We start from the raw sequence: 6,775 nt of genomic DNA on the forward strand, positions 1-6,775 counted from the left end.
AGCTGAAGATTGTTGTAGGAACAATTTGAGAAGATTTAAACCACTAAGATGAGTAAGTTCCTGCTAACTTAGAATTTGCTGCCCAGTATGAATACAGTTCAGATCCTTAAAGGGTTTCACGAAATTCATTAACATAAAACAGCAGCAGGAGAGGCTAAGGGGGACATACTGATAGGAATCCAGATCTGCCCAGAGTGGTCAGATGGGGACATTTATTTAAAAAAAAAAAAAAAAAGTTCTTTCATCTTGCTTCAGTCACATTAATTGGCAACCACATCATATTTTGGATTTTATAACATACAGAAATGATTATGTCTACATTAGCAGGGAAGGCAGCAAAAGCATCCTAGTTATTTCATAGACTCATGAGGCACAATGGCAGAGACAGGTTCTGAGAAATATGTCCTCGTTTAAACAAGTGCTGTACAAACTGGGGTGGTTGCAGTATCACAAGGCAGTGTCATCCCATAAGACTACTGTCACACATGTGGTCCAGTGATGACCAAAGCATCTTTTGGCATTTGGCAAACTAAAGGAAAGTTGTGCATGATGCAATACACTGAGTATAGTTTAAAGATGCATACTATAAACCCAAAGCTTCTTTACCAAACACAAGTATTGCCTTTAAGCCATCATAGAACATACTAGTACCCAACACAAGTCATATATAACTATAATTCCAGCCCTTAAAAACAGAAGGATCAGGAGTTCAAGGCTAGCTCATTTAAATGGAAGCTCAAGGCCTGTGTGGGCTATGTGAGACCTTTTCTCAAAAATAGCAAACAAACAAAAGCAAAAACACAAGAAAGATGTACAATGAAGGAGGGCCAGAAAGGGCAAGTAGAAGACAGCAGCATAGCAAACTTAAGACATCCTGGGAGTTACATTAAATATAAATGGTTTACATACCTCCAATGAAAGGCAAGGATGGCCAGACTAAGTAAAAAGACCCAATTGTGTGCTGTTTTTAAGAAACCTGTTTTAAATATAAAGACATAACTAGGTGATGTATCAAATTCATACTCAGCAAAATAAAGCTAGAGTGACCCTATTGATATCATGGAAAGTGGATTTTAGGAGAAAGAACATTACCTGGGAGTAAAGTATGTCTTCTCATAAGTACCAGTTTATCATATTTATATTGCCAGCCTCAGCTTCAAACAAGCAGAGATTGACCTACAAGGAGAAAGTCAAATTTACATCCATCAAACGACAAAATCTCACAGCACTGACAGGACAAGCATGCAGAAGGTCTGTAAGGATGCAAGAGGCTTGCAGAACACACTTCCCATTCCACCTAGTTAACTTTCACAGACGCTCTCCCCCCACTCCCCAATTAATGGCAAAAAATGTTTCTGAAGAACACATGGACCATTTACGAAGAAAGATCATAGTCCTGGTGGTAAGACAGTTTAAATATCACACTTTGAAACAACCCATGGATCAAAGAAGAAAGCATGGTAATAACATCTGTTACCATACCACGTGAGAGAATAAGGCAGGAGGCACACCATAAATTTGAGACTATAGAGACCCTGTCTCTTAAAGGGGGAGGGAGGAGGCTTAGAAAATATTTTCACTTTAATTGAAAACTTCCAATATCTGTGTGCTAAGCTGAAACTATGGCAGTCTGGTAATAGGAAAAATTGCTTTGTCTCTACATTTCAGAAACTGAAAACTGTTATAATGTCCAAGGTGTTTCTCTTAGACTAAAAAGAAAAGGAAATGATTCTTGAAGTAGGATATAATAAAATCAGAGTAGAAACAAACAAAACAGAAAACCCACACAGAAATCCAGGACCCCCAAAGCTGCTTCTTAAAGAAGACCAAAGAAACCATAGCAGATCAGGTGAGTAAAGCAGAGGCCAGGTCAAGGTTCTGCACATTTGGAAGTAACAGTCTGACAGTTCAGGGAAAATACACATCCTTTGATCTCAGGCTTCGGTAACTTTGACCATCTCCCTTAGAAACATTGGATCTGCCACAAAAAAACAAAAACAACAAAAAACCTCACAAGGAAGAAATATTCAGAGATGCTCTTACTTCAGAAGAGCCTCATCATCAGCTTGACTGAGGCCTGTCCCCAGTAAGCAACTTTCCTCACTCCACTCCTAAAAGACTGGCTTTCCTAGGCACATGAATAGGAGGGTGGCCGGCTGGCCGTGGCTTTTCTCTGGATGTGTTTTCCCTCAGTGGTTCCCATCATCATGAATCCCTAAAATCTGTGTGACTTTCTTGAGAGAAGTCTGTCTTTTCCTGTCAAAGTTTAAGGTTTTCCTTTTCATTGTGTAGTTCTTTTTTATTTCTTTTGGCAAGTAATACATTAATAATGCGTGCATGTGTCTTCAACACTGAAAGATTGTAACCTGTTTTCCACATCTGTACTTTCCTGGGTAACGTAATTTTTTTTAATCTGTGCTGAGTCTAACTTCTTTACATTTACTTCCATATCATCTATTTTCTTTTAAGATAACTTTACCTTGGTTCATTTGTTGAAATTTTTGTTCCTTTGACTTACATGTGCATTTTATTTCCAGAGCCTCTGTTTGCTTCTGTAAATCTTCTGATGTGCTCTTTAGTTATATTCTGCCTTCTGGCTTTTGCATTCTTGTAGATACTAGTTAATAAAATACTGGTAAACAAAACTAGTATTTTTAGAACAGTATTTTTTTTTAAGATTTTTATTTATTTATTTATTATGTATATACCGGATCTTATTATGCACCAGAACTCATTATAGATGGTTGTGAGCCATCATGTGGTTGCTGGGAATTGAACTCAGGACCTTCAGAAGAGCAGTCAGTGCTCCTAACCTCTGAGCCATCTCTCTAGCCCTAGAACAGTATTTTTAACCCCTCTAGCATCCAAACTGGTGCTGGGCAGATTTCAACCCTCAAAACTATCTGTCTCTCAGCTACACAACCCAAATGACTTGCCAATAAGTCATCCTTTCTGGGCTGGATCTGCTCCATTAGGCCACATTCTCTGCTCCATCTTCTGCCCTTTCTCTCCTCCTCCCTCTCTGCCTGTGGTCTCTTGACCCCTAAGACTGGAAACATAAACTCCTCATCCCTCTCTTCTGCCAAGTCACAAGTAGAGCTAGGTTTACTCAACAAGGACAGGTGCATGGGAACATGAACTCATCTGGGCAGCATCAGATCTCAGGCATTGGAATTGGCATGTGAAAACACAGTGAAGGAGACCCTCCTCCAACACATTCTAAACGTAAACTTGTATCATATTATGAACCAGTTTCAGTAGCTGTGGAATTTTTACATCTAACAATACTGTGGGGTTATTGTGGGTGTGGTTTTTGTTGTTACTTCTTACACTCACACTTTCTGTGTTTGCACTTTTTAAATTTTGTTTTGTTTTTTTAATTGAGATAGTCATACTTTGGTAGCTCAGCATCACTTTGAAATCTTGTCTGTCCTGTTTGGGCCTCCTCAGTGCTGTGTGTTTGGAGGTTTGTTTTGGTTTTTTGTTTGTTTGTTTTCATATTTTGTTAAACTACTAATCCTAAAACTTAAAATGTGGAATGTTTCTTGTTGTAGTCCAGGGAGGACTTGGCAGGAACTAGCACTGCTTCCAGAATTGTACACACACACACACACACACACACACACACACACACACACACACACACCACTGTGGTGAGACCCAAGCCATAGTGTGCGGATAGAAACCCAGAGTAAAAGACTGGAAGAGAGGGCTGTGGTGGGTATATTTAAAGCAGGATGTTAGGTACTCCTTTATATCTTTCAAAGATCTTTCCAGATCCTCTTATATTGTGGCATGGAAATTTTTTTCATACAAGTCTTCGACTTGCATGGTTAAGGTCACACCAAGGTACTTTATGTCTTTTGTGGCTATTGTGAAGGGTGTTGTTTCCCTAATTTCTTTCTCAGCTCTTTTGTCTTTTGTATAAAGGAGAGCTACTGATTTTTTTTTAAGTTAATTTTGTATCCAGCCACTTTGCTGAAGGTATTTATCAGCTGTAGGAGTTCTGTGGTAGAATTTTTTGGGTGACTCATGTATACTATCTTATCATCTGCAAATAGTGATACTTTGACTTCTTTCTGATTTTTATCCCCTTGATCTCCTTTAATTGTTTTATTGCTCTAGCAAGGACTTCAAGAACTATGTTGAAGAGATATGGAGAGAGTAGTCAGCCTTGTCTCTGATTTCAGTGGGGTGTTTTCTGAGACTGATACTCCAACCAAGGACTATGCATAGAGATAAACTAGAACCCCTGCAAAGATGTAGCCCAAGGCAGCTTATAGATGTAGCCCATGGTGTCCAAGTGGGTTCCCTAGAAATAGGAACAGGAACTGTCTCTGACATGAACTGATTGGCCTACTCTTTAATCACCTCTCCCTCAGGGGAGTGCAGCCTTACCAGGCCACAAAGGAAGACAATGCAGCCATTCCTGATGAGACCTGATAGACAAAGATCAGAAGGAAGGGGAGGAGGACCTCCACTATCAGTGGGCTTGGGGAGAGGCATAGGTGGAGAACAGGGAGGGAGGAAGGGTGGAATTAGGGGGGGGAAAGAGAGGGAGCTACAGGTGGGATAGAAAGTGAACAAACTAATTAATAAAAATGAAAAGAAAAAATTGTGGCATGGAAGTATTAAAGAGAAGAGTTAAAAACCTATTGCAGTAATGAGAGAAGAGTGGACAGTGGCTAGATACAGCATGCAGAAGGGCTCAAGGCCATCTCCTTGCAGTGGCTCCGCCTTCCTCTGCTCTTGAGCAGGAGCAGAGGTGCCTCTTTAAGGAAGGGATTAAGGTACCTTCTTTGAGGAATAAAAAACTGAATAGTCTTTTCTCAAGTGAGAAGCCAGTGATCATACATCTCTTTCCCTTCTCTTGCTATTCCTGGTTACAACCAGCTCACATTAGGTCAGATGATTTGTCCAGCCTGGACGAAACCTCTCTTCTGAGGGGCTCCACAGATACCCCATCCTCTGAGAAAGAGCCACATCGCTGACCAGCCACACGCCTACAATGGTAACAATTAAGAAACCTAATCCCATAAGCAAACACCACCTTTCCAGGTCCAACTGGATGAGTTTATCCTACTGTTTTCTTAAATTTCATCAAATAACTTCCAAGTGCTTGAAAATCCAAAGATGTAAAAAAAGGAACTGAGCTCTGTTTGCCAAGCCATGAGGATTAAATAATGACATTCAAAGAGATTTTTGTGCTCTAAGTACTTTTTATTGGTTTCCATAGACGATTTAATGTGCAAGATGAAGCAAATAAGAGATGGGAGCGGTGTCAGCATGGATTAAGCTGGTACTTGTGAGGGAGGGGCCACTGAGAAAAGCAGGACAAGGTAACCCTTCCCGAGAAAAGACCAAGTTGGTCAGTGCGAAACTCCTACGCCCAGTACCAGTGTGTGCTCTCTTGAGGTGCTATCTGGGATGTCAGGGAGTCACCAGCCTCCAGACTGCAAAAGTGTGTGATGGCATTCATTCACATACTTCCTGAGCTGTTTGATGGTGATGAAATAAAGGGTATGAAATTGCTGTGTCAATGGCAAACGAGGTGAATGAAAATTACTGTTCCCATGTTTCCATCTTGACCACTAAGAAATAAACCAGTATCCCAGTGATCTCTGGACAGGACAGGCTCTGGACAGAGCCTTGCCTGGATGGGTGCTGATTATGAAAGGGGAGAATCCAGTGGGAGCCACTTGCTGCCCGCAGGAAGGGGTGACAGACTAGAGCATGACAGGTCTCCAGGGATTCTCCACTTAGACACTGCTTCCTAGAAGGGCAGGGGCACTTGAGGTCCTCTCCTCTACCTCCTTCCCTGCAGTCTCTAACTTCTACCAACCTGCTGTCTCTGGGATAGCTCCTGGGTGCAGCCCTCCCAAAAGAGCCTCTTCCTGGCCTTGTGCCTCTAAGAGCAGCTTTCTACAGCAGGCCTATTACAAAAAGGCTCTCTCTCTCTCAGTGGTTCCATCATAGCTTACAAACGACTTTCTACACGTTTTCATCTAGTCTGCTTTTATCTGATTGGTTCTGGTGCTTGAACCCAGGGCCTCATGAGTGGTCACAGGTGCTCCCCACTCCCTTCGTCTTCTTTGTTTTTTGAGGCAAAGTCTTATTTTGCCCAAGTGGACCGCAATCTCAGTGTGTCGCTGGCCTGGTTTTGAATGCTGTCTTCACCTCCTGTCTCCACCTAAGAGCTGGGATTACAGTGTGCACCACCATACTCGGCCAATTCTTACTTTTGAAACCGTATTCTATGCTATTTTATTTGGGGAACCACACTAAAGCAACTTCGTTGTTGCCATAAATTTCTCAGTTCAGTCCCAGATCTTCTACGTAGCAGAACTAAGCAAACCTCAAACACAGCCCTCAGAAAGACTGATCCACACTAAATGGACTTCTAAAATAGCTCCTGTAATCCCGGGCATTTACAAGGCGGCAGACCTCCTCAAAGGGAGTAAATACGAGAAAGCGCCTGTTCAAATGCTAGGTTGGTGGATAGACGCAATTTCCTCACAAAGCTGAAGGCACCAAAGGTTATATTTGTTAGCATTTCAGTGTTTGCCAAATTCAGCTCCTGTGGAGACCATAGATTCCCTGTTTCCCAGAGACTGAAACTTCACCAGCCCCTCCTTAGCTATATGGGTAGTGTCACCATCTATGTCCCTGCCCACACAGCAGCCACAATCCCCCCCCCCCCCCCCCCGCGATTGCAAGTACTATCACAATTGCCAGCCTGGGGGTAAGGGGGCTGCCGTCCTAACGTTGAGGTCGC

Source organism: Psammomys obesus, unplaced genomic scaffold, assembly GCF_907164565.1.
Source record: "Psammomys obesus unplaced genomic scaffold, mPsaObe1.curated_primary_1811, whole genome shotgun sequence".
Lineage (NCBI taxonomy): Eukaryota > Metazoa > Chordata > Mammalia > Rodentia > Muridae > Psammomys > Psammomys obesus.